Below are 25,535 nucleotides of genomic sequence, written 5' to 3'. Positions count from 1 at the left end.
GTGTGTGGCTAAGGGGGGCCCTGCCTATGGGTGGTGTCCTTCCCCGGACTGCTCCTTGGAATCCTTCTTTTGATTTGAGTTTTCCTTTTAGTGCGAATGTGGGTGAAGGGTTCTGCGAACAAGAGATGTGTGCCCGCCTGTCCACACAACAAAAGGGGATTTATTTCCATGCTGGGGAAATGCTGAAAAGTGGGGGGATTTTTTTTTCTAAGGGTGTGTCTAAAAAGTTGATAAGATGGCTTTCCTTTACTTCCCTCAGGTGTCTCCTGTGGGAGGTAGCCATGGGGAAAACAGGGCAGGAATGCCATGGGAGGACACAGTCATTTGAGTCAGAGTCCTTGTTTGGTAATGTTCTCTTATCAATGAACTATTGTTCACTCCTATTTCCAGAAAGTTCTATGATTCCTGTTCCCAGATTGGTTCCCCCTGAGAGACCATTCCCATTCTACTCCCTCACTGGTGTAGCCCATGTCACCCCACCTCAATTCCTCCCCTGAGTCCCTTCTCTATTGGTTAATTTGTATCCTGACCCCTCCTACTTTCCCTCAGTTATGTACCCTGGCCCTTCCCTTGTTCTGTGCTCTGCCACTGATCCCCTTCAACAGTGGTTGTGCTCCTGTCTGTTCCTGCCCCTCTCCTTACCCTCACCCAACCTGGACCCTCAGACCTAACTTCAATAAACCCTGTTGGATCAGCGTTGTGTCAAGAGTCCTCCTTCAGCTACTGGTTAAGCATGCATTACAACATTGGGGCCTGGGAGCAAGGTGGGCTGGGGGAGCTGGTCTTCCGGACGGAGGGGGAACCACTCTTGGGAGGGTAACCACCCTGACAGCACCTGCCCAGGGACATTCCCTGCAGCTGGTGCCCAAACAGGGACCTGGGCAGTTGTCCACTCATCCAGATCCTCGAGAGCAGCTCCTCGGCACAGCAGCTCAGTGATCTACTGTTCCTGGAATGAAGCGCTGTTTGGACTCAGCTCCAGAGAGAGCTGAACCTTAATTGCATAAGGACTGCTCTGCCTGGCCTGCCGACAGCCTTCTGCACTTCACCTGCGAAGACCTGTGTGCAGCTACAGAGGGGGCTTTTGGCGAACCAGAAGGACTGGCAGGAGCCAACTAGCCCCACAAGACGTTTTCTTTTCGCCTGAGTCTTCATAGTTGGTGAGTGACTTGGGTGCTAAGGGAAGGCACCCCACTCGGGCTCGTTTGCTTTAGTTCTTGTTTTACCTTGTTGGGCAAGAACAGTTTGGGCAATGGGGGGGATGCCTTTCCCTTGCCCAGAAGGAGTTTTACATCCAAGTTCAGTCAATCCTAGTGTTGGGGAATGTTTCTTTCTCTAAAAGGGAGGTCAAGGCTTTTGTTAGGTTTCTGTTTAGGCACTTCCCCAAGATTAATTGGGAAGATACCCTTTCTATTCCATTTTGGGGAAAAGTCAGGAAATGGATTTATTTGGAACAAGTTAAAGGGAATTATAAAGTGGGGAGATTTAATCCTTTGTTTGACCCTATTCTTCATTTCATAAAAGAAAGAGGGAAAGTTGGGGCACCCAGTTCTCCTCACCCGTGTTCCTCCCTATCCAATCCTAGACCCCTTTCCCCGATGAGTGGGGCAGGACATCTGCTCCCTGCTGACTCCTGTCCCACTCGGTCTCCTTCCCAGCCTGAGCCTGGCCACCCCAGTCCAGACCTTACCTGCCCTCCTGATCCCAAGACCCCTGTCCCCAGTTCGAATCCCAGTTCATGTAAATGCAAGATGGTCATTCAAGATGGCGCCAACTGCATAGCTGACCACCCTAGTCCACAAAATGGCGCCCCTTCTTCTTTTGATAGTCCTCCTGCCCTTCCACCAGCACCTCCTACCACGTCGAGCTCTGCCCCCGTGTCGGGTTCCACCCCTTCCGTCCCTACCACTCCTCCCTCGGGTGAACCTTCCGTGGGTGGTTCCAGCCTCCAGGAAAGCCATGCCCTGGTGCATGAACCCGGCCTCCCATCAGGCCATGCCTCTCCATCTCCTGCCCCTTCCAGTTCCCACGACATCAGAACTGGAAGTAGGCCTGACCGGAAGGTGGCCATCTTGGCCTGCTGGGGCTCCAGTCACTGGGCACCACCAGTCAGTTGCAGACCGCACACTCTAGCCTGCATGGTCTCATCCTCTCAGGAGGATGAGAGGAGGATGAGGATTGCAACATTCCTGGTCATAACACCAGGCTGGGTAGTACCTGGGTTTGGATGAGGGAGGAGGCCATTAGGGACAGTGATCTGGAGCTGGCAAGGGACCTCAACCAAGTGGTTGCACCTGTTATCCTAACCCGGAATGGTGACACGCGGTGGGAGCAAATCCCTTATACAGAAATCAAGGAGCTGAGGAAATCAGCAAAAGACTATGGGAAGAGCTCACCTTATTTTAAGAACTTATTAGATCTGACCTTTATCTGACCTACTTTGATACTGCATGACTTATAATGACTGTGCTGTTGTCCCCTACTGAATTTCTGTTGTGGGAAGTGCAATGGAAAAAGCTATTAAAACCTTTGGTTGAAAAACATCAGGTAGAGAGGCTGGAAGATGACGCCTTGAATGCTTTCTCTGGAGATGGGATCTTTGATAGGCCAGAGAACCAAGCCACTTTACCAGTGGATGTCTTGAATAATATTAAACTAGCTGCTAAGACAGCTCTGTTGAAGATCCCCTACAGTTCTACCCCTCTCCAGAGCTTTTCCACAATCCACCACGGGGAAGATTCATTGACCACCTTCTTGAGGCCATCGAAAGGCAGATTGATAATGTTGAGGCCAGGGACGAGCTTTTAAGAAAGACAGCCATGTCCAACACGAAACCTCGACATGAAAAAGATTCTTAGGGCTCTCCCTCAGGATCCCAAACCTTCCATCACTCAAATGGTGACTGCCTGCACGAAACCACTTCAATTGAACAGACTGTGGCAACAGCCGTGAGTAAAGGAGTGGGGGAAGCAATGGTAACATTAAATAATGCACAGTGCTTCAATTGCAAACAATTTGGCCACATTTACGTTAACTATCCCTGTCCCCTGTCTGAGAGCTGCCTCTCGTCACTTCTCCCCATCCACCTTGGTACTGGCAGCCACCAGGTTGCCCAGGAAACGGGTGACAGAGCGCGCCCCAGCCCTGAGCCATGACATCAAATGGCAGCAGCTCCCTACCATCTGGGAGACCCAGTTCCTGGATGGATCATTTCCAAGGATCGGAGCCATGAGGACGGACTCAACTACTTCCACAGGACAGGGCAACTAGACCAAAGCCTGTGTTGGGTTCTCTGCAGCTCCGTGTGCCTTCTGTTGCCGGATGAAGATCTTGTTAGAGTCCCAACAGGATACTTAAGGTCTCTGTATCATGACTGGCCCACCCAAGTGCTTCTTGTAGGGGACAATAAACATACACCATATGAAATAACTGTTATCCCTGAAGTCATCACCGTGGATCCTTTTAATGAAATTACTGTCACCATTTCATGTACTACCCCTCCATACACTTTGTGCAAGCACTCCCCTTTTGCACAAATGTATATTTTACCTGGACAGGATCCTGATTCTACTAACTACAATGTTTATTTTTCTCAGACGCTAAGCAGGGAAAGACCAAATATCCAAGCCATCATCTCTTGGAAGGACAAATGCATTGATCTCATACTGATGGCAGATATGGACCTGACGTCGCCATCATCCCTAGAGCAAAGTGCCCCACGACTGGGAGTTGGTGCCCCCTTGTGGCACAGTCTTCAGCATCGGTAGAGCTGTCAACTCCCTCTGGAGCAAGTACGTGGTGAGCATAGAGGGACCCAAGGGGCAAATAGCACCTGTAAGACCATTTGTTACCACCTGCAATATTGCTTTACTTGGCAGAGATGTCCTGTCTCAATGGGGGGCCCGACTAGATAGCCCTAATGCCACCTGGGATTTTTAGCTTGGACCACTGCGGAATGCACCACCCCACCACTTACCTGGAAATCCAGTGATCTGGTTGGGTGGACCAGTGGCCCCACCCTGAAGACAAGCTGAATGAGCTCAGTGATTTAGTAGAGGAGCAGCTGTGCCTGGGGCACATAGTTCCATCCAATAGTCCCTGGAACACCCCGATCTTTGTAATTAGAAAAACAGGCAAAGATAAGTGGCGCCTGCTCCAAGACTTGTGCAAAGTGAATGATATTATAGACGATATGGACCCCCTGCAACTTGGTCTCCCCTTGCCCTATATGCTCCAGATGGATTGGCAGCTTGCAGTCCTTGATATTAAGGACTGCTTTTTTACCATCCCGCTGTACCCTGGAGACGGCCCCAGATTCGCAATCGCAGTACCTTCTATCAGCTGAAGTGAACCTTACAGGTGTTACCATTGGGTCAGTTTGCCATAAGGAATGAAAAACAGCCCTGCGCTCTGCCAGACATTTATTGCCCAGGTACTTTCCCCCATGAGAAAACTGTTCCCTGAGGCAGTGCTATTACATTATACGGATGACATACTCATGTGCGCTCCTATGGAGTCATACCTCAAAGCCGCATTAGAAAAGACCATGGCAGCTGTCAAAGGTGCTGGATTCCAAATTGCATCTGACAAAATACAGCTTTCCAGCCTGTGGAAATATCTGGGGTTTGTGATCAGGGGGAGGACCATCATGCCCCAAAGCCTTTCTATCAATGAACAGTCCCAAACTCTAAGAAACATCCAACAATTGTGCAGGATCATCACCTGGATTCGGCCTCTCCTGGGTCTCACTATGGAGGAGCTTGTGCCCCTCTTCAAGCTGTTGCAAGGAGACTGCGACTTGGCTTCCCAATGCACCCTGACACCACAAACTTGTGGAGCCCTGGAAAAGGTCGCTGCCGCCATGAAGTCCCACCAAGTGCACTGGGTAGATCACTTCCTCTCCTTTAACCTTGCTATCCTTGGTAAGTGCCAGATCACTACCCTCACCCCAAAAACCACCCAAATTAGAAATTGGCCATGAGAAACCCAATTGGAACGACAAAAAGGATCATATTCTCAATTCAACCCAAATTGTGACGACCAAATTTAGAACTGGGGAAGGACTAAGAGGATCACTGTGTCCGTCTTTTTACCATGGGTCGCAGCTGTGAAAGCCCACGGTGATCTTTCTTACCTGGAGTGCTGGCTTAGTAAACAGCCCAATGCTACGTCTGCCATGTTATGAGACCTGCAGGCACATAAGGAGACCACCAGACATGCCACGCTGCAGAGCTGAGCAGCAATTGACTTTCTGCTGCTTGCCCATGGCCATGGATACGAAGAGTTCAAGGTACTCTGCTGCTTCAACCTGTCCTCACACAGCACTTCCATCCAGGCAAACACAAAAGGACTCCAAGAGCAGGTGAAGGACATTCAGATGGAGAAAAAGGTGGCTGACTGGGTTGACAGGCTCTTTGGACACTGGGGAATTCCTAAGTGGGCAGCCCCATTTTGAAAGGCCTTGCCTGAATTTTTATCATCATTGCTATTGTTATGATAGCCATAGCTTGTTTTAAAAATGCCATCCAGAAGACGGTAGGTGAAGCATTTTTAGTAAACAAAAAAGGGGGAGATGTGACAGGGAGCCACAGGGAACACAGGGTGGAGATGCTATGGGAAGATACCATTGTCTGAGATAGATATGCAGATGCCCTGCTGTCAGTCTACTGTGGTTCACTCCCCTGTTCTGGAAGGTTCTATGCCTTGAGTCCCCCTGTTGGCTCCCCTCAAAAGACCACCCTCATTCCACTCCCTCATTGGTGTATCCCATGTCACCCCACCTCCACTCCTCCCCTGACTCCCTTCCCCATTGGAGAGTTTGTATCCTGCCACCTCCTACCTTCCCCCTGTTATATACCCTGGCCCCACACTTGTTCTGAGCTCTGCCACTGATCCCCTTTAATAGTGGTTGTGCTTCTGTCTGTCCCTGTACCTTTTCCTCACCCTCACCCAACCTGGACCCTCAGACCTATCCTCAATAAACCCTGTTGGACTAACTCTGTGTCAAGAGCCCTCCTTCAGCTACTAGTTGAACATGTAATACAGTGTCCGGGCCAGAGTGCAAGGTGGGCTGGGGGACTGGTCTCTTGGACCAAAAGGGGACCGCACTTGGCAGAACCTGCTCAGGGACATTCTCCGCAAGCAAGGACCACTGTTCCTCAAAAATTGGCATTTATCAACCCTAAAAATTTAGGAGACTGGCACTCCCTGTGTGGGAGCTTGAATTGGGTCAGGTCTTGGCTGGGCATTACCACTGATGATCTAGGCCGCTCCATCAATTTATTGAAGTGGGGAGAGGAGCTGCATTCTCCAAGGTCCCTGACCCCAGAGGCAAATGTTGCGCTACAAAAGTTGGAAAAAGCACTGGAACGAAGGCAATCATACCGGTGCAAACTTGAATTGGCATTCAATTTTTTGTGTTGGGGAAATTGCCACACTGTCACAAGTTGATATTTCAATGGACCCAAGACCAGAGGGACCCTCTCTTGATAGTAGAGTGGGTTTTCCTCAGTCACCATTGGTCCAAAAACATCATGAGGCCACAAGAACTGATGGCACAGCTGATCAGGAAAGCTAGGACGAGGCTTTGGGAACTGGCCAGTTGTGACTTCATGTGCGTCCATTGCCGGTTGACCTTTTGGGGGATGGGACATCCCTGGAGAGGTTAACCAAAGTGATGTTTGAGTATCTCTTGAAGTAGAGCGGAGCACTGCAACTTGCTCTGGAAAATTACAGCGGACAGCTCTCTGTCCACACCCCTACTCACAAATTACTCGTTTCCAAGTTCCAATTGGTGCCAAAGGACAAAAGGAGTTGAACACCGCTCAAAGCTCTAACAGTTTTCACTGATGTGTCCGGGGCCTCTCGCAGGTCAGTGATGACCTGGAAGGACCCCCAAACTCAGCAGTGGGAGACAGATGTGGAGTATGTTGAGGGTTTCCCTCAAATTGTTGCATTGGCCACAGCAGTTAGAGCTTTTGAGAGGTTTTTGGAAGCATTCAATTTGGTAACTGATTCAGCTTACACTGCAGGGGTGGTCTCCAGAGCGGAGAATGCAGTGCTCATGGAGGTCTCAAACAAAGCACTTTTTGAGCTGTTCTGAAAACCGATGCATGCTGTCTCCCTCTGAGAGCACCTGTTTTGTGTGATGCATGTGAGGCTGCACACAGATCTGCCTGGCCCGATTGCTAAGAGGAATCAATGAGCTGATTCCCTTGCAGCAGCCTCTTGTCAAACCATTGAGGCTTCCTGACCTTTTCCAACAAGCTAAGCTGAACCATCAAATGTTACACCAGAACGTACCTGGCCTGGTCAGAAAATTTAAACTGAGGCATGACCAGGCTAGAGCCATCGTGGCCATATGTTCCTATTGCCAGGGCTCAGCAATGCAATCACTGGGCACTGGGGTCAATCTGTGCGGGTTGGGAAGTTGTGAGGTGTGGCAGACCAATGTCACCCATATCCTCAAATTTGGCTGCCAAAAATAGGTTCATGTTTCCATCAGCACCTTCTCTGGCATGACCTAAGACTCTGCCCACACAGGGGAAAAGGCCCACCATGTCATCCAACATCTGTTACAGGTCTTTGTGGGATTCATATTCTCTGAACCTGAGAGAAGCAGAGAGAGAAGCAGAAAAAAGAATGATCAAAACAATTCTTACCTCATTCGCTGCGCCTGTGTTGTGCCAAAGTAGAATGCAATATGGAGATTGTTTACCCAATGGTGTTTTGTTTCCTTGGCCTATCAGTGCAAAGCACATGTCCAGACTGTTGGTCAGTAGACAGTCGGAAGATTTTGTTCAGTTGAGTGCTTGTGCAGTTTTCAGTTTAGATGTAGTGAATATGGTATAAAATAACATAGTATAATGAAGGAATTAATTAACTTTTTGATATCAATGGAGTCCTCCTCATCATTCTTCCCAGATGTCAGGGGTCCTGCTTTTTCTGATTGGCCTTTTCTGTGTAAGGGGTCCATAAAGAAATTAAAACTGACAATGGTCCTGCCTATATTTCCAAGGCCCTCAATGCATTTCTGCAGGAGTGGGGAGTGGAACACAATTACGGCATCCTCCACTGGTCAAGCTGTGGTTGAGCATACCCACCAGATACTCAAAAATTTTCTGAGGCACCAGTGGGAGAGCAGCAGAGGGCTGGCAGCATAGGGGAGATTATGCAAGGCCCTCTTTGCCATCAAATTTTAAACTGCTGATTTGAGAACCTGCACCCCCCGGTAGTCAGTTCAGGCAGTTCTCCCCCCATGGTAATCACAGGCTCCAAGAACATCCACTTGTGATGGTTCGGGGCCCTGAGAGTGGTAAGGTCGAGGAGCCATACAAACTCATGATGTGGGGGCGTGGGTATGCCTGCATAGCCTTACCCCTGGGATTACGGTGGATCCCACAAAGGTGGGTGAAACCGTACGTCCCAAGACATACCACCCATCCACCTGAGCAGGTCAGAGAAGTGTCATCCATTAACACCAGGAAGAGACTGCATTCCAGTGGTGAAGGAGATCCAGACTCCCCATTTTTCCCTGATTTTCCCCTGTTATGTATGTTTATTGATCCATTTGATGAGCTGAGTAATCCCTGTTAATTTTTGTTTTTGAAGAAGAAGAACCATCCCAGAATGTCAACTATCTTGTGGATTTTCCTCATCACTGCCCCCTTCTGGCCAGCCCTGGAAGCATGGATCATCCCGCAGCCCCACAAGAATGTGTGGGTCACTGGCAGAGACCCGCAGCAAGATCATCTCTGCATCTTGACAGTAGCAACAGGAAATCCAATGTCCACCTGCCTAGTGGGGATTCCATTCAAATTAGAAGACGACCCTCCCAAACTAATTGAAATCAGGGATAACTCCAAACAGGGTAAACCTCCGGCTCAGATCATGTGCCAGGCTCTCCTGGAACTACACCCAACTACCACCAACCCTTTCCTGTTCTAGAGAGACTGGCTCCGCGCCTCACCATGGGCCGACCAAGAACTGCTGCGGTGCATGTTAATTTTATTAAGTTGATTGTTCCTTTTTTTTATAGTGTGTTCTGTTATCCCCCATGTTTTCCCTAGCTGGCTCCTCCCTGAGTTGTGCCCTCCCTTCTAGCTGCCCCTCAAGCTGTCTCCTCCCTTTGTTCCAGACCCTTCCTTGCCTGTCAAGCCCCTGCTGTCCTGTCCGTCAGAGTAAACCCATCCCTTTGTTCTAGAATCTTCCTTGCCAATTACACCCAAGACCAATCCCTAGTCGAGCCCTCTCTCCTTCCTTTATCCTAATTAGCTATTGTTCTGGAAGCCACACCTTGAGTGTATCCCCATTAGTTGCCTTCTTGTATCCGCCCCGTTTTGTAGAAGTTTAAAAACTCATGCACAGGAGCGCTTGGGGCTCTTCTTGCCTGTGTTCCCTTCAGCTCTCCTTTCCTGTGTTCCCCCTCCCTTGCCTAATCTAATAAATGAGCTGGACTTCTCACCATGAAAGAGCCTCTCCTGCCTTCTTTGCCCGATCCCCGTTGCACCTCCAAGAGTCTCTGGTTCACTGGACATTTGGTTTCAAGGTTCCAACTTCAGCAACACCCCAGCCAAGTCAGTTGCCCACACTTGCCATTGCCCCCGGATCATCCTTCAGCTAGCTTGGGCTCTGGAAAGCAGTGGCAAAGAGCCCCAAAAATTCTACCTCGTAGGTTCTTCCCCTGCCCCCTTTTGCATTCATTTTGAATATCACCCCCATGATAAAAACCACCATAATCAGGCAAATCAACAAAAAAATTCCAGGTGAATCAATGGTGTGGGGTCATCAGCCAAGCTTATATGGCCTCCTCCATTGACAGTCACCCACACAAATTGTACTGAGGTATTTTCCTAATTTGTGGTGACTGTTCCTGGACTGGAATTCCCTCTGGCCTACTTGGAGGTTCCTGTACTCTTGGTAGACTGTTGCTGCTTACACCCAATAAAACCCAAATTGAAAATTGACAAAGAAAGAACAATTTGGCCATCCAAAAGAGAAGTCTGAAAGATTTGGATGAAAATTGTGACACAGTGAAATTATCCACTGGTCAAAGTTCAAGAGAACTGCAGTCTCCATTTTCTTGCCATGGGTGGCTGCAGCAAAAGCTCTAGGAAAATTGGGCTGCCTAGAGTGTTGGGCAGCTAAGCAAGCCAACTTAATATAAAATGCCATAAGTGACCTCCTATCAGAGAAGATAATTAAGCAGGCAACCTTCCAAAACTGGACGGCAACTGATTTCTTGATGCTGTTCCACAACCACAAATGCACTAAGTTTGAGGGCCTCTGCTGCATGAACTTGACATCAAAGAGGGCAGTTGTCCATGCCAGCCTCCAGAGAATGAAAGACCTTATCTCAGACATTAAGGAAGGTTGCGAGGACTGGGTGAATAGTATCTTCAAGAGCCTGGGACTCAATGGACGGCTCTCTGTTGTATTCATATTTCTAGAATCCCATATTGTTGTTGTTATATGTCTAGAGTCCCATACCTTCTCTCAGTGTTTTCTTATGGCTGCAGATCTTCACAGCACAGACTCCTTCTTCTGCATGTTGTTCTTTCTTAGTCAGGTGTTGTAGTGTGTTGTTAAGTTTCTTGTATTACTCCCCCATTTTATGTATTGTTTCCCCCTGTTCAATGCAAATGGTTCTGCCCTCCCCAGTTTTCCCGCCATAGCTCTGTCAGTTATGTTACCATGGTTACCCCTACCCTTGGTTGTGTCAGTTACCTAAGTTATGTAATTTCTCCTCCCCCTTATCTCCTTATAAGTAAACTTTTCCTTCTCCTTGGGCCCAGTCAATCACCCCCCCACTCCTCCTAGCTTTCGAGAATCTTCTCCTCTCTGGCGGTTGTGGTTGGCTGTGGTCCCGGGGCCCCTCCTTTACTTTGTATTTATTGGGTTCCCCTTTATGCCAGTTATGTTAAGCTCATCCCTTCACCCTTCCCCATTGGCTCACTGTAAATCACTCCCTTGTACACCCCCTTTCTTTAAAACCTTGCTTCTCCCACCCCTTGGGGCCATTCACTTGTTGGTGCCATTCCCTGGTTGGTGCTCCAGTTCCATCAATAAACCGACCTTCACCCCCAGCGAGTGTGCTACTCCTTCTTCTCGTCCCTTCAGCCGTGAGACCAGTCCGCAAGCCAGCCCAGCCCGAGGCCTATAGACGCCAAGGGGGGCTGGCAGTTTATGCAGCTGGGTGTCAGCCACTGGCCCTCTGCTAGCCGGACTTTGCCCTGTTGGCCGCATACACTCCGCCGCAGTCAGGGCTCCTTCAAGGCTCTCCCTGACTTGCCAACTCACCCCCTTTTATCCCAGTTATCTTCACTAGCCACAGCTGCAGCCCAATGAAGGCCATCGCAGCTGCAGCCCATCAAGAACAACTGGGACTTACTGGGGTAAAGCTTATATACAGATATTCAAGTACAATACTGATATTTTACTAGGACTCAAAGGCCACCTATACTATAGCTCTCTACAATTTTATGGTCAGTTCTCTTGATTGTTTTGATCATTGTTACCATATTCATTATGCTTTCAGTTATGAAAAAATTTAGTTTATCTGACATGAACTAAGTTGTAGCCCCCGAGGTTAATGTCACAGAGATCCCTTTGGAGACACCCTCTCCTCCATTTCCCCCTTTGTGGTTTTATGACCAATATCAAGATTCCAAGTACTGCCCAGATCCTTCTTTTTGAAAATAAAAGGGGGAGATGTTACGGTTTGTTTTATTTTATTAAGTTATTGTTAAATGGTTCATTCTGTTATCTCCCATGTTTTCCCCAAGTTGGTTTCTTCCTAAGTTGTGCCCTCCCTTCCACCTGTCCCTCAAGGTACCCCCTTCCTTTATTCCAGACTCTTCCATACCTGTCAAGGCAACCCTGCCTCTTCTTCCAGAACATTCCCTAGCACTCATTACCTGGACCAATCCCCAATCAAGACTTTCTCCTCCCCCTATCCTGGTTGGTTTCTGCCCCTAAACTCTGCCTCTAGTGCTACCCCCACCGGCTGTCATTTTGTGTCCACCCCCTGTTTTGCTGTGCCTTAAAACCCCCTGCACAGAGGTGCTTGGGGGTCTCCTTGTCCTGACCCCTCCAACTCCAAGAAAGCCTGTTGAAACTTCACAACCGGAGAGTCTCCTCTTCCTTCTTTGCTCAGTCCCTGCCCTGCTGCTTAGGAACACTGTCTCTCTGCACAGAGCAGTGCTGCCTCTAAGGTTCTGCCTTTGGCTTCACCCCAGGCAAGGCAGTTCCCTGCGCTCGCTGTTCCACCCGAGCAAAACAGAGATAGCCCGGGTTCTGGTGCGCAGTGGCAAAGCTGTAAGTCATTCCCCACCCTCTGTTCCAGTTCCTTCCCAGCCTGTCATGGCAACGCAGCCCCTTTTGCCTGAAACTTTCCTGCCACTCTCCCCGTGTTGGAAAAGAAATGAAATTTAGCAAAATATTTAATTATAGTGAGTTGTGTGTGAACTGGTTTGTTAAAAAGTAGTTTTGTAGCCGTTGAAAGTGTGTGTTGGGTTTTGTGTGTTACCTAGCAGGTAGTCTTAGAGATTTAATAATAATTAAACTAGTGCAAGAAAGTAAGAATGCTAACCTGTCTAGAGGCAGCATACAATGCTCTTAGAATAAGATAAGCAGAGGATTAATGATCTTGTTTGTGAACCAAGGATTGTATCACAAGGGGTCTGTGACCAGGCAAGGGGAACGGGGAACTGTTTCTTGGAGGCTAGGCAAGGGGAACGGGGAAACTGTTCCTTGGAGACTTTGTTATGAATCGCATGTATAAGAGGGAAGCACCCATACGTGAATTTGGGGGCTCGGACTTTGGGACGTGAGTCCCCCAGTTCCCCGGGCCCTTAATAAAGCACCCACAAAACTTATCCGAGTTTTGTGTCATTTATCAATCGGGCAACAGTTTTCTGGCGACCGCGGCAGGACTCCGAGGGCTGCTGGGGCGGTTCGCGTCCCAATCCACTCCAAGCCGGCACCGAGCACTTCTCGGGGAGTCATCGGTCGTGCCCGACCCCCCGCGCCTGTTGGACAAACTGCATTAAGGTAAGCCCGAAGGTGCTTTATATTGGAAAAAGGTGATAATTGGATTTGGATTTGGTGGTTGGTAAAAAAGCCTAGGCTCCGGCCATAAGACGTCTAAGGACGCAGGACCGGAACTCGCCTCCTGTTTTGTTTTAGGGAAGGACGGCGAGAAGGTATATTGGTTTAAGGTATATTGGTTTATTGGGATTAATAGTGGAATTAAAGGTTGTAATATGATGTCTTTTAAAACTTTTAAAACCTTAGTGCAAGCCAATGGTAAAATACCTGGAAATACACCATTAGGTTGTATATTGAAACGGTGGAAAAGTGAGGGGTATTATCAAGAATTGGATAAAAGTAAAATGATAGATTATTGTAATCATTGGTGGCCTGAATATGAGATTGGGGAAGCGGGATGGCCAGTGAATGGTACACTGGAATTGGGGATAATGGAATCTTTGATGCAATTTTTAAGGAGGAATGAGAAATGGGATGAAATACCATATTTGGATTTGTTTTTCGTTTTATATCGGAAAGAGGAATGGCAAAAGGAATGTGGTATTTTGGTTTTAGAAGTGAATGATGAAAGGGAGTGTGTGGGATGTAAAGAAAGAAAGAAGCGTAATTTGTATCCTTCAATCGAGGAAGATTTGTCTTATTGTATAGCACCTCCAAGGGTTCCGGTTGCTCCTAATGTGCCGCCTGCTCCCCCTGCGGATATAGCTATAAAAACGGGATCTAGTGAGAGTGATAGTGATGGTGGTGATGGTGAAAAGAATGAGAGTGTTAAAAGAACTCCGTTAGCAGGGCGGACTCGCAAGGGAAGGAAGGGGCAGAAGGGGCCACATTTAATTGCGCCATTGAGGGAAGCTGTGGGACCACAGGGAGAAAGGATACTTATAAAGATGCCTTTCTCCCCCGGGGATTTGGTAATATGGAAGCAATCAGCGGGGAGTTATCGGGAGGATCCTGAAAGGGTGGCAAGGGTGGTTAAAATGGTAATAAAGACTCAGAATCCGGACTGGAATGATTTACAGGTATTATTAGATACTATAATGGATTCCACTGAAAAGGAAATGGTTATTAGAGCCACTAGAGAAAAGGCTCGTGAGGAAATTCGGTTGAGACAACTAAATGAGACAGTTGATGAATTGGTACCAAGTGAGGAACCTAAGTGGGACCCAAACTCTACGGGAGGAATAAGGGCTGTAAAACGATATCAGGAATTGTTGGTGGAAGGAATTAGGACAGGAATACCTAAGACTATGAACTGGTCTAAGTTGTATTCGGTCAAGCAGGACAAGAATGAGTCTCCGTCTGCCTTTTTAGACCGATTAAAAGACATGGCTCGGAAGTTTACTAATTTAGATGTAGAAGATCAATCAGGAAAACTTCAATTGACATTGTTGTTTATGGGGCAATCACAAGAGGATATTAGGAAAAAGTTACAAAAGCTGGAAGGAGAGGATACTAGAAGTTTGGATAAAATGCTGGAGGTAGCGTGGAAGGTATACAACAACAGGGAAAAAGAAACTGCAAAAAGACAACAAGCTAGTATTCTGGCTGTAATGCAACAGGCAGGGGCAGGAGGAAGACCCATTAGGGGTCGAGGTCGGGGAGGAGCTAATCACGGACAGAGGGGGTTGCCAAGAGGTCAGGGAGGATTTGGGTTTGCACCTAACATGGGGAGGTTGGATCCAAACCAGTGTGCGTTTTGCCGACAATTGGGACACTGGAAAAATGAATGCCCGGTTAGAGGAGGTATGGGCATGGGAAACATGGGATTAAGGACAGCCCCAATGGGAAATGCCCCTGTGGGAGGATTCACGGGAGGACCAGCAGAAGTCGCTCAAGCACTAGTTTTGGGAAACTATCAGAATCAAAGCTGACTAGAAAAGGATTTAAGGGTAGTTTTAGAAATAGATGGAAAGGATCAAGAATTTATGGTAGACACTGGAGCTACTTATTCTGTACTCAATAGACGATTGGGACCTTTGAGTGACACAACGGTACAGGTGGTGGGGGCAACAGGGAAGCTAGAGGAACAACCATTTTTACAACCTCTAAATCTTAGGTTTGGGGGGAAGGAATTAGATCACCAATTTTTGTATATGCCAAACTGCCCCACACCCCTTCTTGGCAGAGATCTGTTGTCCCGACTTAATGTGAAAATAATATTTGAAGGGGGAAGGGTGAAATTGGAAATACCTGAGGAACAAATAGCAGGCATTTTTGTAATCAAGGAAGTGGATGCCTCTCCTATTCCAGAAGAAATTGAGCAGGCTGTAGTACCCTGGGTATGGGAGTCAGGGGTCCCCGGAAAATCTAAAGCTGCGCAGCCAGTAAAGGTGGAACTAAAGGAAGGGGTCCGACCAGTGAGGATAAAGCAATACCCCTTGAAGCTTGAGGCAAGGAGGGGAGTAGCCCCATTAATTAAACAATTTTTGGCTCAAGGAATATTACAGGAATGTGAATCGGAGTATAATACTCCAATTTTTCCAGTAAAGAAACCTAATGGTAAGTACCGTTTGGTACAGGACTTAAGGGCTATTAATGAAATAGTGAAAGACATACATCCAGTTGTTGCTAATCCTTATACCTTGTTAACATCTGTATCGGAGGAGTTTAAATGGTTCTCAGTGATTGACCTTAAAGATGCCTTCTTCTGCATCCCACTGGCAATAGAGAGTAGGAAATATTTTGCCTTCGAGTGGGAGAGTCCTGATTTTGGGAGAAAGAAGCAGCTTATGTGGACGAGACTCCCACAGGGATTTAAATGCTCCCCTACTATTTTTGGAAACCAACTGGCCAAGGAGCTGGAGGAATGGAAGATAACCCAGGTAACAATATCCCCATCCTTGTATGTAGTCCTGCAGTACGTGGACGACACTTTTCTGGCTACTAAGGAAAGGGAAATGTGCGTGGAATTAACAATTAAATTACTCAACATGCTTGGCCAAGCAGGGTATCGGGTTTCTAAGGAAAAAGCTCAATTGGTCAAAAATAGCGTTATTTACCTCGGTTGTGAGATCACACAAGGGCAGAGACGTTTGGGAGTAAACCGAATAGAGGCAATATGTGCTATTCCTTTGCCTCGTAACCATCAGGAATTGAGATCTTTTCTAGGAATGGTGGGATGGTGTCGACTGTGGATCATGAATTTCGGTCTCCTAGCCAAGCCACTATATGAGGCCTTGAAGCAGCATCGGTTGGAGTGGACGACACAGCAAAAGAAGGCCTTCCAGGAATTGAAGCAGGCACTAAAGGAGGCCCCAGCCCTAGGACTCCCTGACGTGACCAAGGAATTCCAGATGTACGTGAATGAGAGGCAAAAACTGGCATTGGGGGTCCTCGCCCAGAAGGTGGGATCCTGGAAGAGGCCAGTGGGATACTTCTCTAAACAACTGGATTCGGTAAGTTCCGGGTGGCCCTCGTGTTTACGAGCCGTGGCGGCAACAATAATTCTTATTCAAGAGGCCCGGAAATTGACTTTGGGGGCAAAAATGAAAGTGTTTGTTCCCCATATGGTCATGGCCGTTTTGGAGCAAAAGGGGGGTCACTGGCTATCATCCAGTCGAATGTTGCAATACCAGGCCATCCTGAGAGAACAGGATGATATTGAAATAAGGACTACTAATCATGTTAATCCAGCAGAGTTTTTACGCAGTGACCAGGAAGCTGGGGGACTGGTGCATGATTGCGTAGAGGTAATTGAACAAGTATATGCCAGCAGACCCGACCTAAAGGATGAACCATTGGAAGAACCTGAATGGGAACTATACACTGATGGATCCAGTTTTGTCGAGAATGGGACTCGCTATGCCGGGTATGCAGTGGTAACATTGGATCGGGTAATAGAGGCAAAGGCTTTGTTACCTGGAACTTCGGCCCAGAAGGCAGAGGTGATTGGACTCACCAGAGCCCTGTATTTGAGCAAGGACAAAAGGGTTAATATCTGGACAGATTCTAAATATGCCTTTGGTGTGGTTCATGTACATGGGGCGTTATGGAAGGAAAGGGGGCTTTTGAATTCACAGGGAGCCAACATCAAGCACCGGGAAGAAGTGCTACAGCTACTGGATGCGGTACACAGTCCCAAAGCAGTTGCAGTAATGCATGTTAGAGGACATCAGACTGCGGAAGGAGACGTTTACAGAGGAAATCAATTTGCTGATGTTACAGCTCGGCAAGTGGCACGGGAAGTATGGACTCAAATGGCATTGGTACCGGTAAGAACAAATCCGGCTACCCCATACCTGAATCAGGAGCCCAAATATTCAATAGAAGATGGAAAACTAATTAACTTGCTAGGGGCACAGAAGAATCAACTTGGGTGGTACGTTACACCAATGGGACAAATAGTGGTACCTACCCGCATAATGAAATTTATTTTGGAATCAGAACATAATAAATGTCATTGGGGGGCAGAAGTATTGGTAAAATTTTTGAAGAATGAGATAATCTCTAATCAGATGTTAACAATGGCAAAAAGAGTTAATGCAATGTGCCCGGTATGTTTGAAAAATAATCCAGTAGTCAGGAGACAAATACAAATGGGAAAGTTGCAAGTCGGGCCACAACCAGGAGATTACTGGCAAGTTGATTTTTCTGAATTGCCTAGGGCACAGGGATACAGATACTTGTTAGTGTACGTATGTACGTTCTCAGGGTGGCCGGAAGCTTTTCCATGTAGAACTAATCAGGCTAAGGAGGTGGTAAAAACCTTGTTAAAAGAAATAATACCAAGATTTGGAGTACCTTTAGGATTGTCATCAGATAGGGGTCCGCATTTTATAGCCGGGGTAGTGCAGGAATTAGCACGAATGTTAGATATAACCTGGAATTTGCATACCCCCTGGAGACCTCAGTCTAGTGGGCAGGTGGAAAGGATGAATCAAACCCTGAAAGGACAAATCAAAAAGATTTGCCAGGAAGCTAAACTGCACTGGCCTCAAGCTTTGCCTTTGGCCCTACTCAGGATTCGAATTAAACCAAGGGAAAAGGTAGGCGTAAGTCCATATGAGATATTATATGGCAAACCATATCATGCAACTGTATTAAAAGGGGAGGTACATGTGAGTGGGGACCAGGCGATTGCAGAGTATGTTATGTCACTTAATAAGATCTTGAATTCTTTAAGAAATACGTTACAGTGGAATAGACCGCTCACGCTGGAGAATTCTGTCCACGACATCCAGCCTGGGGACCAGGTGTACGTCAAGAAGTGGATCACGGATCCGCTACGGGAATCATGGAGCGGACCCCACCAGGTGATGATGACGACCTACACGGCGGTGAAGGTCCAGGGGATGGATGCTTGGATCCATTACACCAGGGTAAAGAAGGCACCGGTCCAGTGGGAAACCCAGATAGTGTCTCCAACCCGGATGATCTTCCGCGCAAAGCCGCCTTCTTAATTATAATTCTTCTAGTGATCATGAGACTAGTACCCGTTCAAGGGTCTACTCTTGTACAGGTTGAAGAAACAAAGGTTACAGTCATGGAAGGGATGGATGTTCAATTAACTTGTGTTATCTTTGACAGCCAGAAAGTTGAGGCCGGTGAAGTTATTGCAATATGGCAACGGGGGGCTGAAAGAAGCCGAGGCAAGATAGGAGTCGGTTGGGATCAGGATAAACAACAAGGAAACACGGTACTGAATCTTACCAAGGTAACCACAAACGATACGGGAGAATATACATGTTTGGTCAAAATACGGGATAGTTTTGATTACAAAAGAGTGAGTATGAGGGTTTTGCCATGGACAGGGGATCGTGCTGAAAACATAAAGGTTAATCCAGTATCAATGGCAGTGGACATGTGGGATGGGCCACCTCTCAGAATAAATTGTTCCTTCCTAGTAAGATCAAGATATCAAAGGAACCTTTGGGTCAAATGGTGGAAGCAAAATAGGGAACTGACCTGGGACAGAATAGAGGACGGGACCAATTGGTGGGGAAAGGAAGGCAAAGGTTGTGGGTGGTCGAGTGTCACTAATCCTAGAATAGGAAATGCATGGTGGAGGCATGACAGAATGATGTTATCCTTACAGAGACACGGTAGGAGTAGACGGGAGGTTAATGATACAATAGAACGAAATACTGAGCAGGAAAATTTAGTGGTAGGATTAATCAGAGATTTTGGGATCATGCAGAATGTGACTAAAATAACAGCTTGCCTGCCATTGCCACAGGCTGCAGGTGAACCAATTCCCTGGGGAATAATACCAGTAACCAAAATGCCTGAAACATTCAAGAATGTTTCATGGTCCTGCCAGTCAGTTCCCAAACCAGTAGATGTATGGAGGGATTTGTGTATGACCACTCGGGCTATGACTAGAGAGGAATGTGAAAAGAAATCCAATCATTATGGTTGGATTCAAAATACCAGGAGGTGTTTAATTGCAACCCCAATAGATGAGCCATGCAATACAGTATGAATAAGAATGAAATCCCAACAAAACGAGATGAGTTGTCAGAATGTCACACAGAATTTTGACACCTGGAATAGTTGGAAGACATTATGGGGACCTAGTGTTTTGGAACACTATAATTACCTTGGGGAAGTACAATGGTGCATCCAATGGTCAGGAGTAAAGAATCAGTCACATTATAGGGCCCTTATCACGTCTACATCTTACCGAGAGTTCAGACCGCAGAAAGAGGATTGGAATTGTACTGAGGTTTTTACATGTGATACACCGGAAGACCGAATCGGATTGGTACCGGTGAAAATGGCATTAAAGTGGGGATGCGAGTGTAGGGGGTATGATCACACGGTTAGCAGAGAGTCCATGGATGGGCCTATAGATTGCAGATATACTACTGTGCATAGCCCTGGAAATCTAGTCTGGGTGTTGGGACACGGACAGTGGACCACACATTTACCTCTAGATGGATCAGTAACACAAATCACCCTAGGGGTTCCCACATTGTGTCCATACTGGAAACAGAATAGATTGATCCAAAGGAAAGGACTCAGAAAGAGGGAAGAATCCCTAGAGGAGCAGTGGCATGAACCTGGCTCAGGAGTGCAATTTGGATGGATATTGGAGTCATTATTCCCTCCGGTAGCGACATATCGAAACAGGGAAATGCTCAACGATTTGTTAGGACAGACAGAAAGGTTGGCAGCAGCTACTAAGAAGGGATTTAAAGATCTAAATTTGCAATTGCAAGCTACATCAAGAATGACCCTACAAAACAGAATGGCATTGGATTTGCTACTGTTAAAGGAACATGGAGTTTGTGGTTACCTGAGTAGGAGAATAGATCATTGCTGTGTACACATTCCAAATGTTACACTTGAAGTTGAGAAAGATATTTCTCAACTGGCAGAAGTGGAAACAAAAACCAAGGAAATTGAAAGGGAAGCACAGCATAATTGGATAGGAGCAGTATTTGATTCTTTGGGGCTTCACCTGTCTGGCTGGATTGCGTCTGCTATACAGTAAGTACTAATGTTTTTAGTATTTTTAGTGACTATATGGATTGTATAGAGATGCCTCTTAGGTGTGATCGAAAAGGAAAAGAGGCGATCTCTCCTGTTGCTGAAGGCGATGACCCGTGGGCGGCAGAATGAAGAACATTCCCCACCTCGTTATGAAGATGTTACTGTCAATACTGTTGATTGAGCATCCTTGCAGCAGGACTGAAGGATGCTCAAAAGGGGGGAAATGTTGGAAAAGAAATGAAATTTAGCAAAATATTTAATTATAGTGAGTTGTGTGTGAACTGGTTTGTTAAAAAGTAGTTTTGTAGCCGTTGAAAGTGTGTGTTGGGTTTTGTGTGTTACCTAGCAGGTAGTCTTAGAGATTTAATAATAATTAAACTAGTGCAAGAAAGTAAGAATGCTAACCTGTCTAGAGGCAGCATACAATGCTCTTAGAATAAGATAAGCAGAGGATTAATGATCTTGTTTGTGAACCAAGGAATGTATCACAAGGGTCTGTGACCAGGCAAGGGGAACGGGGAAACTGTTCCTTGGAGACTTTGTTATGAATCGCATGTATAAGAGGGAAGCACCCATACGTGAATTTGGGGGCTCGGACTTTGGGACGTGAGTCCCCCAGTTCCCCGGGCCCTTAATAAAGCACCCACAAAACTTATCCGAGTTTTGTGTCATTTATCAATCGGGCAACACCCGTGGGCCAATCCCTGATTGCAACATGCCCTTGGAAATCCCCTAAACCATAACACCCCATTTGCCCCTGTGACCTGCCCTCTCTTTCCACCTACCCTGACTGGCTTTAGACTGTTGACATAACCCCCTCACTCCTCCCTTACCTCCCCCTATTGGTCACACTTTTGGATCCACCCCCTGATTTGTTAGTGTATTTAATCCGTGCACTGCGGTGGCTGGGGATCTTTTGTGCTGCCCCTTTTGCCCAGAATAAACTCGTCCCTATGGAACCTCAGAACAGAGAGCATCCTTTCTCCTTTGCCCAGTCCCTGCTGCCGCCTGACATCTTGCACCGTTGAGCAGTAGCTCTTTAAGTTCAGCTGTGGGCAGAACCCAGTCCACAGCTGTTCCCCACTCCTGGCACAGCTTTGGAGTGTCCAGTGAGCTAGCCCAGGCTCTGGTGGGCTGTGTCAGGCTGCTGCAGTGTGCCTCAAAGCCTGGGGTGTGGGCCTGGCTGGAGCAGCTGCAGAGATCTTGGTGGCAGGAGCAAATACTCAAATGAGAGCTTTGAAGGTGAAAGCAGAGCAGAGTTTCATGAGAGGCTAGGCTGTGGCGAGTAGGAGGGCGGCTGTGGAGCCCCTTGAAGCCTGGGATGTGGGCTTGGGTGGAGCTGCCACAAGCTAGCTGCCCAGGGACCAGGAGTGGTACCTGATGGACATCCCCTGCATGTCCTTTGACACGGAAAGTCACCGGCTGGGTGCAAACATTGGTGCTGTCGGCCTGGCTGCTCCTGCCGCAGTCGCGCCACTGCCAGCTCACGGCGCTGCCCTGCGGCAAGTCGTGCAGCTTCCGGCTGAGCAGCGCCTCTGGCCTGCACTGCAGCATCGAGATGGCTCTGGCCGTGCAGCGAGGCTGCTCAGGGGCCTGCCTGAGCCTGGAGTAGGCAGCAGCGGCTCTGCCAGCAGCACCGTGTGGGCCAGAGAGCTGCCGCCTCTCTTTCCTAAATTCCACTTATGCTGTTTAACAAATAGGATGAAATTTTTGTTGGTCTGTAATGAATTCCTTTCTTTTGTTTTAATAAACTGAAGAATTTGTGACAAGTTTGAAAACAGGTAGAATAAACGTGTAAAGTTTTTTAGACCAGACTCTATTTCTTTTATCTCTCTTAACTGTCATGACTGATAGGGCTTTTCCTGCAGCCCTAGAAAGGGCTGTGGGGGCCCTTGGCCAAGGATGGGGATCAGGGCTCATGGAAAAGAAGCAATGGGTTCAAGGCGAAGGCTGAGAGGGCAGAACTGCCCCAGCGCGGCCCAGAGAGAGCCTCATGTTCTCCTCCTCAACCTGCGCCCTCTGCGCTGCCCTTTGTGGCGCCGGCGGCTCCTCTGGCTGCGGGGCTCCAGGGCGTGCTGAGGGCCAGGCCCCTCGTCTTCAGGAAGCGCCGGAGCCTCGGTAGCGAGCGGCTACTGCTGTGGCCGGCAGGGGAGAGCTGCGGCCCCGGGCACGGCGAGCTGCCGCTACGGCCGGCTCCTGCTGCGGCTCCTGCCTCTGCTCCGGCCTCTGCTCCTGCCCTGTGTGCACAGACACGGCCAAGGGCTGCCCGGCAGCTCCGTGCCGCTCCGCAGCGGGCCCGGCCGGGCTGCTGCTCTCTGCGGCCTCTGCCCGCCGCTGCCGGCCCCGCCTTGCTCCCGCCTGCCTCTGCCGCAGCCGGGCCCACACGGGGGACAGCACATTGCGGCCGGCTCGGAAAAGCCCTGCCCGCAAAGCGCCCGCCACGGCCACGGCCCCGGCCTCAGGGCACAGGCTGCCGGCGTCCTGGCAGCTGCGAGCCGGCCTTTTCTCTTGGTAATCAGTATTTGTGTGCATTTGGTCCTTGTTTTACAGTGAGCAGTATTAGTCTTTTCAAGTGATACCTGCACCTGCTGCATGCCCTCCCCCTCTCTTTGCAGTAATCCCGCACAATTGCCCACCACCCCGCTCTGCAGCCTCCGGCTGAGCGCTCACAGGCAGCACCAGCCTCATTCATATTCATGAACAGTCCTCACGCGTTGTTCCGTGCCGTTCATTGGTGGAGCTCGTCTCGCCTCCTGATTGGTGGTGCGGTGCTCCCCGGCCAGGCCGGCCAGCAGCGAGTGCCCCCGTGCCGCCCTCAGGGGCAGCGCCCGCCCTGCTCCGCACGGCAGCCACGGCACCGCGGGGGATTGAAGGGAGTTCAGACAAGGGTCCACCACCACAGCGGAACGACAAAAGTACTCGTCAAAAGGACCGCCAACCCCAACAGAACCTCTCCTCATCACTCTCAACAACTCCTCCTCATTTGCATGAGCCGACCTCCACACCTTACTCATAACATGCTCATGAAAGCAATGCCCAAGGCAGTGCTTGGAAGGTGTGGAGCCCTTTGTTTCTCTGTTCTTCAGTTTTGTTTCTTTTCCTACGCCTCTGTAACTTACCTGGAGCTTTTCCAAGGATTTCCCTGGGTACCGTTTATGTGTGGCATAGTCACGCCAGCAGAGGGGATATTGTAGAATGCAGTTTAAAAAAAGGCTTTGCTGGTGGCCTGATCTTGTCCTCACTGATACCTCTGAGAATTTTACCACTGACTTCCAAGTAGGAAAGAGTCTGGCTATTTAAATGCTGCCTCTTGTCCTCTCCTTGGAAATCATCACTGTCTCTGGGTATGTGGATTTGCTCATAGAGACTGTTGTAGCACCTTTCAGAACACTCTTATTGGAGCAACATTTTGTTTTGCATTAAACAGCTTTAGCATTGCTAATTGCTCAGGTGTCTTTTTTGCAGGTGTCCTCAAGCAGACATTTCATAGGACTGATGCTGTGGCAAAGGGGTGCCCCTTACTAGCAAAAATACTGCTTTCATGAGAAGAGGTTTCCTCTATTTATTCTAAAGCTTCTCTAAGATTTAAGAGTTGAAGGAGTGTTTGTTTTTTTTTTTTTGTTTTTGTTTTTTTTGTTTTTTTTTTTTTTGTTTTTTTTTTAAGGAAATCCAAAACTCCTGTTGAAAAGACAAATGTTTTTGACCCTTAGGGATGGTATGGATTCTGGCTTCTCATACTGTTAATCTTGCTTAAGTCTGGAAATATGACTTACATTTCTGAGAGCTCTGTAAGTGTCTGCAGTGTCCAAACCTGCCTGTTACATTTAGGAGGGAAATTATTTTGTGTGAGTCTTCATTATTGTAAAGATTTAAGATTCCAGAAGAAATTTCCTGAATTGTGAGCCAAATTGGACCAAGAAGATTATCCAAATTACTTCAGTGTCCTAATTTCTGGATATATTTCTAGTGAATAAGCTTGGAGTTTCAAATTCTCGTGAATTATATGGTCTACAAATACTTAATTATAACTATTCAATGTAAAATATCTGTGGTCTGGATCTGTCTAATCAGACATGCTTCTTTCCATAATCATCTCTATCATTCCATGGGTTTCCTAAACTCCCTTAATCAGGAGTTGTATACAAGATTGATGAGTGAATCCACAAGTCTTATTATTACCTTCTATTATTGCTTAGTCAAATATATGTTTAAACTATGAATACTTCTGAGAATTAAATTAATAGTGATCTAAGTACAGGAAGGGATCATTAATTAGCAGTGTTCCAGGGATTCTCTGATCATCTCCTCATTTCTTTTTTGATTAAACATAGGTTGGGCATTTTATTAATTCAAAGATTTGCAGAACTGGAACACATTCACCTAGTCCTCCTGTAGAATTAACCTTTGATATGCCTGTACTAATTGCCATTGAATATCTTTGCTGTATGCTGAATTGTGTAACTCCTGTGTTTTTTTCCAGGGAGGGAGTCAGGAACACCAGAGAGAAATTGTTCAGAGTTAAAGTAGATAGGAAATTTCAGAAGCCATAGAAAAAGAAAAATATCTTTTGACATCTTCGTTTGATGTCAATTTATTTAAATATATATAAACAATAAACAGAAAACTGACAAAACACGATTAGTCATGGAACTCTTTTGTTTCAATTGGGCGACTAATATTCTAATAGTTTATTGGTTTACACCTGGATTAAGGGAAAAACATAACAATGATATAGTAATTGAAGACACGTGAAACTGTTAAGAATCCTTGCTTTGAGTAGGCTGTTTTCCTAGAACAGAACTTTAATTTATAACAAATGATAGGAAAAAAATTAACTGTTATATTCATTTCTTTTCTGTCACCTTTTGGATCTCAGCAGAAGGATAGAGTTTTGAAGAAGTAACAGAATTTCATAAAGTAACAGAATGGTTTGCGTTGGAGGGGAATTTAAAAGGTCATCTAGTTACTAACACCCTGCTCTGGTTCAGGATATCTCCCACTATCCCAGGTTTCTCCAAGCCCCATCCAGCCTGGCCTTGGACACTTTCAGGGAT

The sequence above is a fragment of the Melospiza melodia genome, chromosome Z (assembly GCF_035770615.1).
Source record: "Melospiza melodia melodia isolate bMelMel2 chromosome Z, bMelMel2.pri, whole genome shotgun sequence".
NCBI lineage: Eukaryota > Metazoa > Chordata > Aves > Passeriformes > Passerellidae > Melospiza > Melospiza melodia.
This window is presented reverse-complemented; position numbering follows the sequence as displayed.